Here is a 7,956-nt window from a genome sequence, read left to right as displayed (position 1 = left end):
AGAACCTTGAATCCGTAATTGTTTAAGTGTTCTGATGTTTGTAGCAAATAGCACAATTTGATTATAATTGATTTTTAGTTTGTGTTATGAAGATATATAGTCTAGCTTAAATGAACCGAGCTTATGAGTTTGTTGGCTAGGATTGGTAGTCTTTCTAATTCGATTAATGTTGTTAATAAATTAAATCCTAAGAGCTTGTTTAGAGTTGTTTATTAGCTAGGGAAGTAATTAAAGAGCTTGTTTTGATTACCGACGAAGTAAGGAAAGACAGGTTGTTAGAGCTTGTTAATAACCATAACCAATTTAGTAAAGAGTAAAGTTAGTTTGGCTTGCAAATCAATATCTGTCTTGTTAGAATTAAACTGATATTATGCCTTGGGTTGGATACTAGTTGTCATTGACATTTACTTGATAATTATTTGCTATTTGATATTATTTTTCGTTTTCCATTTTATTGTTGCTATTTAAGTTGCGATTCTCATTTCATTATTTATTAAATCTATTGCTAAAGATAAGTCTAACCAATCTTTGTGGGTACGACCTTACTCGTCACTATTACAATTCTTAAGAGTAAGTATTTATTATTTGTTGGTTTCGACACCCATCACACACCCCCATAGCTATATATTCATAATTTCAAAACTCNATCTTCCGTTTTTTTAGAAATCACGTTTCCCGTTTCGGCCGGTCTCTGTATTTATGTTAATATTCTGTGTATTCCAGGCAATCATTCTGTGTATTCTAGGCAACCATTCTGTGTATTCTAGGCAACTGTTATGTGTATTCATGTTAGTAACACATGTTGTGATGTGTTTGTGCATTAAAATGTTTAGGATGATGAGTTCTGTGTATTTTGTGTCAATATTTTGTGTATTCATGTTATTAACACATGTTGTGATGTGTTTGTGCATTCGAATGTTAGGAAAATGAGTTATGTGTATTGTGTGTCAATATTCTGTGTATTATGGGCAAACATTCTGTGTATTCTAGGCTTACGTTCTGTGTATTCTAGATAATGATTATGTGTATTATAGATAATGAATTCCGTGAAGTTATTCGCGTCCGCGTCCACTAACACCAAAACGACGTCGTTTTACGTACGTGGTGCACATTGCTATGTGCACCGTGGTGCAGCGTATAACGATTGATCTTTCTATTCCCTTTTTTTGTAAGCTCATGAATAAGAACGACGACTGCTTCAACGATTTTTGCGGCGACGATTCCACGGACTCCTGCGACGATGCGGACAATGCGGACGATGTGCGGCGAGCGTTTCCGACTGCTGCCAACCAACCATTTCAACCGCAATCTACTCCTATGAACGGCCGAAATTGTACTGAAATTAGTATAAATAGGTGTGAAATTCAGTAGTAAAAATCGTCAAGTTTTGTACAGAATCTTATTTATATTGTAAGTATCCCTACGATGTCCTGCTGAGTTCTTATTTTTCCAATTCGAGGATTATTATTGAAGTTTGATTCTACAAGACCAGTAAGCTTTATTTAGCCTAAATTATTCTTTGCACTTTATTATCTATATATCTTCTGTTATATTCATATATATGAATTATTGCTTGATTAATTGTTGCAAAAGGACCCATTGTTCAATTGTCAAGTTATTAAATTGCTAGTTAGAACCTTGAATCCGTAATTGTTTAAGTGTTCTGATGTTTGTAGCAAATAGCACAATTTGATTATAATTGATTTTTAGTTTGTGTTATGAAGATATATAGTCTAGCTTAAATGAACCGAGCTTATGAGTTTGTTGGCTAGGATTGGTAGTCTTTCTAATTCGATTAATGTTGTTAATAAATTAAATCCTAAGAGCTTGTTTAGAGTTGTTTATTAGCTAGGGAAGTAATTAAAGAGCTTGTTTTGATTACCGACGAAGTAAGGAAAGACAGGTTGTTAGAGCTTGTTAATAACCATAACCAATTTAGTAAAGAGTAAAGTTAGTTTGGCTTGCAAATCAATATCTGTCTTGTTAGAATTAAACTGATATTATGCCTTGGGTTGGATACTAGTTGTCATTGACATTTACTTGATAATTATTTGCTATTTGATATTATTTTTCGTTTTCCATTTTATTGTTGCTATTTAAGTTGCGATTCTCATTTCATTATTTATTAAATCTATTGCTAAAGATAAGTCTAACCAATCTTTGTGGGTACGACCTTACTCGTCACTATTACAATTCTTAAGAGTAAGTATTTATTATTTGTTGGTTTCGACACCCATCACACACCCCCATAGCTATATATTCATAATTTCAAAACTCCACATTCACACTTCTCTAACTACAAATTGACCATTGACCATAATAATCTTAACTTTGTTAAACATTCACACCTCGTATACTATATATTCACAATTTTTAAATAGGGATTATGTTCCACATTAACAGTTTTACAACTAAACATTCACCAATTAATAACTCCAAATTCACAATTTCAGTAATTATATTACTATCTGTTCTACATTCACACATTCATGTCTTTATATTCACAGCTTCAATACTCTATATTCACAGTCTGAAAAGTCCACATTCATACATTTCAGTAATTATATTACTATCTGTTTTACATTCACACATTCATGTCTCTATATTCACAGCTTCAATACTCTATATTCACAGTTTGAAAAATCCATATTCACACATTTCAGTGATACTTGTTCAGTAATTATATTACTATCTGTTCTACATTCACACATTCATTTCTCTATATTCACATATTCTATACACTATATTCACAGATTGAAAACTACACATTCACACATTTCAGTAATTATATTACTATCTGTTCTACATTTCAGTTTTAAAATTAAACATTCACAACTTAATAACTCCAAATTCACAATTTCAACACTCCACATTCACAATTTCAAAACTGCACATTCACAATATCAAAACTCCACAGTCATAATTCCCCAATTTAGAACTCTACTAAACATTCACCGTTTCATAACGCCATGTTCACAAATACAAAATATATTTTCATCTCCTATTAACATGAACTAATTCAGAACTCCCAGAACTTGGATGTACAAGATATCCATCCCCAGCAATCTCAGATAAACTTCCCGACAAAATAGATTGAACAACACCCTTTGTAGTTGAAGCAACCTTGTTTGTAAAACTCTTTCGCCCCTAGCTACAGCAGACTTCTTTTCAATAATACTACTTCGCCTCTTATTACGCTCACCTTTCACTCTCCGGCTTGATGGATCTTGTACAATACCACTTGAAGATGGGACATCAGACTCTTCAATATGTACATAACCAACATCGGTTTCAACACTTTTCTTTGCACTTTCAAAAGCTTCTTCACAACGCTGTCTAGCTGCACTGTTGTCTTGACAAGAAACAATTAGTCTTTGAAACTTCCTGGTCATCTCAACAACCCAAATTGAAGGAGCAACACCAACATTAGAAGACAAAGAACCCATATCAACAGCCTTGCCTTCAGCAACTTTCTTTGTCCACCTTTTCAAAATGTATTTATCGGGAATAGAATAAATGCAATGTACATTCATAATGCGTATACAATGGCAGCACAAAATTCCTAATTCAGAAAACAACTTACAACTGCAAGAAATATCCAAATTGGTAGGCTTAAAACTAACTTCATGCCTTATAATATCTTTATCAGGACGCCAAACATGATACTTCAAATGACAGCCATCATCCAAAACACTATCTTGATGACAAGCAGCACCTTTCAAGAATTGTTCCTCAAACAAATAATATATTTCAATGGTATATACCTCTCTAGCATGTGAAAGAAGTTTCACATCATCCATCATCATATTGGGCATGCCTTGAGCACACCGAAAATCCTCACCATTTTCCTTACTTCTCCATTCAGAAACAACGCTCACAAACGATGAATAGAAATCACAAAGCCCTACTGTCTTTGTTAGCTTCCTAGAAATTGAATAGTTTGTGGTCTCACTCCTTTGTGAGGATAAAATGCCACCAGAAAAGTAATCCTTGTTAAATGCCGGGCACCATTTTTCCCTACAATCGTACAGTTTTTCTAACCACGGATTCTTATGACACTTATAATCAATCACCATCCTGAAAATCATAAGATCACAAAAGGAAAAAATATTCACAATTTTAGAAACTATATTCACAATCTGATAACTCTATGTTCACAAATACACTCCTCTACATTCATAGTTTTTAAGATCTCTGAACTCAAACTTGTAAAAGTCTGATAAAAATTCACACATTCATAACTCTACATTCACAAACCGTATACTATACATTCACAGTTTCAAAAGTCTACATTCACACATTTCAGTAATACTTGTTCAGTAATTATATTACTATCTGTTCTACATTCACACATTCATTTCTCTATATTCACAGCTACAATACTCTATATTCACAGTTTGAAAAGTCCACATTCACACATTTCAGTGATACTTGTTCTGTAATTATATTACTATCTGTTCTACATTCACACATTTAGTACTCTATATTCACATCTTCTATATTGTATATTCACAAATAAATAAGTCATTATTTTACAAAAATAGTAATGAAAATTCAAACTCAAAGTGAATGAGTAAAATACAATAACATACCTTGACCAATACAACTCAAACTCAGCTTCGGTGTCTGTGTACTTCAACAAACAATTAAATAGATCCATGAAATCCTTATTGTTCCTTAGTGTCTTGATGTGCTTCTTCGAGTTCTCACCGATATGCCATAAGCAAAGACGATGTTGTGATGTTGTAAACACTTGAGAGATGGCAGCAGCCATGGCTGCACATTGATCAGTCATAATGGTTTGTGGACATTTGCCACCCATAGATCTAAGAAATGCTCTAAACAACCATACAAATGACTCTATCCTTTCATTCATAAAAAACCACACCAAACATAACATTCATGCAATGGTGGTTCATCCCTACAAATGGACCACATATCATGTCGTACTTGTTAGTGCGATATGTTGTATCATGCACTAACAAATCTCCAAACAACTCATAGTCGTCTCATTTGCCCGTCCCTCCAAAAAAACTAGTCAATCTTGCATCACCATCAACTTCAAAGTCAACTTCAAAGTCAAAAAAGAAGTCAGCTCATTACACCCTCCTCCTAAATATTTCAATCAACGAATTTGAATCAGTTCCATCCAAGCTCTTCAATGAATCAGATGCCAATGAATTGTAAACATCTCGATTGGTGAACCCAACGAGTGGAGACCCTCCTGACTGATGTTTCAAAAACCTTATCCCATCCGCCAAGGCAACCCCACTCTTCTTTAAGTCTCTTAAGTATGAAAGTTGATTATTTCCACTTCTGTGCGAACGAAGTAGATGACTCTTGTCTACAGTGCTTAGCTTGTGGTTATGAGCTTTCTCGTGTTTTGTTACTGTCCACACCCCATTACCATCTACATCAAACTGAATAAATGCGCACACCCCGTCCTTAAATCAATCTTTGAATACGCCTTCACACACTATTTTTCTTAGACTTATGACCAGCCTTAGAGCACAAAAATGTCTTCATCTTAACATTTTTAGTAGACCCTTGGTAGCACGCTTCATCACCATTACTTACTACAATACCACCAAATCTTGATCAACTGCACATATGAAATATAACCTCAAGTATGGAAAGCATAACAAAGAAACAAATAAAAAGCAATCTAACGGAAATATATTCTCTAAGAGGGGGGGGGGAGGGGGGGGGGGGAATGCCGAATAAATCCAGCCATGCTCTACAAAGGGATGGTATTTCCATCAAACACTATTACTGTAATACCCCGTATTTTCCTAACATTATTATTTTAATAAATATTTTCAAAAAGGATTATTATTATTACTTTATATAAATCTAACTTTTGTTATGGGCATTGGGTCAACTTATTTTTTTTATTTTACTACTTAAATCCCTAAGCCAAAATGTGATTATTTCGTAATTTTCTGAACCTAACTTTAGCCCAATTCCAAATTAATTATTTTAGCCAATTTTTTTTGGCCCATTTATAATTCTCTAATTTTTCTACCGTAACTATATCTGTTTTAACCATAACAGTCTAACCAAAGATATTTTCCCTTACCCACCACAAAAATGTGACAAGTGTCACTTTCTATACACATGTTTTCATCCTTATCTTATAAGAGATAATATATAAGCTTGATCTCCATTTTTTTTCCCACTTGGCCGAAATTTAGAGAGGAAAAAAAAGAGAGAGGAAAGAGTATTAGTCTTCATCTTCTTCCTTGAAGCTCAAGAATCCATAGCCAAATTCTCTTCACAAGTCTTCAAGTAAAGGAGAGGATTTAGCTATTGGTGTTTAAAGGATTTGAAGGAAAATCTAGCCTCTCAAGTTTCTTATCAAGTGGCTAGAAATCCATTAAGTGTTGATGAGAGTTTTGGTCTTCAAGGGTAAGATTTCATGTTCACTAAAATTATATTTTTGCCCCAATATATATAAGTATATTTTGATGATATATGATATGATATGATATCAAAAATTATATGTTTTACAAATTATGTGCATAATAATGTTCATGTGATCACAAGTGCATTGCATAATATGTGTATGATTCTCGAATTGTCGAGAATTGATTTTTACGGGTCAAACCCGTGTGTTGAGTAAATGCTTGGCTTGGAATTTTTGGTGTTATATACATATATGTATTAAGAATGATATATTATTATGGAATGAATTATTGTGGAGAAAAATATGGTTTGGAAATTATATATTTTATTGAAGAAAATATTTATTATGAAGAATGATGGAAAGTTTATGAGGAATGATATATTTTGGAAAATATATGGTCACCCGATCAGTTTGTCTACATACATTATGTCTCGAAGAAGGGTAGTTCGAGAGGTCACTTCGAAAGATAACAAACTGATATCTCTGAAAGGAGGAATAAGGAGGGTTAGGGATCAAAGGGAAGATCCCTAACCAGATCAAGATGGAGGAATAAGGAGGGTTAGGGATCAATCACTCAGGGGGAAGATCCTTAACCAGATCAAGACGGAAGAATAAGGAGGTTTAGGGATCAATCACTCAGGGGGAAGATCCTTAAACTCATGAGGAAGATCATTCACCTTCGAAAGGTGAATTTGATAAGCTCAACGGATATATGAGGTGGAACGGCTATCTTTGGACATAAATGCTAGCCACGTGGTCATCGGTTACTGACGGTTTTTCGCACTTAAGGGCATTATCTTGATTAGTGGGAGCATGCTTATTTTAAAATATCAATACTCCACTGTCTCAAAGCTTAAACCGTTCTATACTTTACCGAAATACCCTTACCAAAATACCTTATAAGCTGACCGTTATCAGGGGTATTTCTGACTTCTCACATCTTTTAAATCAACCGGGATCCTTCCACGGGTCAAACTCTCAACCCTACCCATATATCCAACCCGAATCCGCCTAATATAAAAGCAAAATCCTTCTTCTTTACCCGGATTCAAACTCAAAACCATATACCCAAAATCCCCAAATCCTTAGACGCTGTACACATTCCCTCCAAAACACACAAACTTTCTTCAATGGCGTCTGAATCATCATCTTCTTCATCTTCATCTTCATCCTCCAGTGCATACCAGAGAGAGCTAGACCACATACGCTCTCAGATTAAACAAGTCAAGGCGGGAAGCATCCTTGACAAAGATGGCTTCATCACCCACTCGTCAAATCCAACAATGGCGGAGAGAGTCTTGAAGAAATTTGAGAAGGCAGGACTAATGCGGTACATGACGCATGACTATCGAACCGTTCATGACCTCGACTACACAGAATGGTTCGCTCATGCCAAGGTCACGAAGGGCAAGATTGAAAGCCGCTTCAACGAGATAGACATAACAATCTCTGTGGGTGATTTACGAGCAGCATTCGACTTTGCTATGTCGGAGGAGGCAGTCAAGCACCTATCGGACTACAACTTGGATAAGCAGGAGTTTTGGGACAAA

The sequence above is a fragment of the Ipomoea triloba genome, chromosome 8, assembly GCF_003576645.1.
Source record: "Ipomoea triloba cultivar NCNSP0323 chromosome 8, ASM357664v1".
Classification (NCBI taxonomy): Eukaryota; Viridiplantae; Streptophyta; class Magnoliopsida; order Solanales; family Convolvulaceae; genus Ipomoea; species Ipomoea triloba.
Note: the sequence above shows the minus strand (reverse complement) of the source record.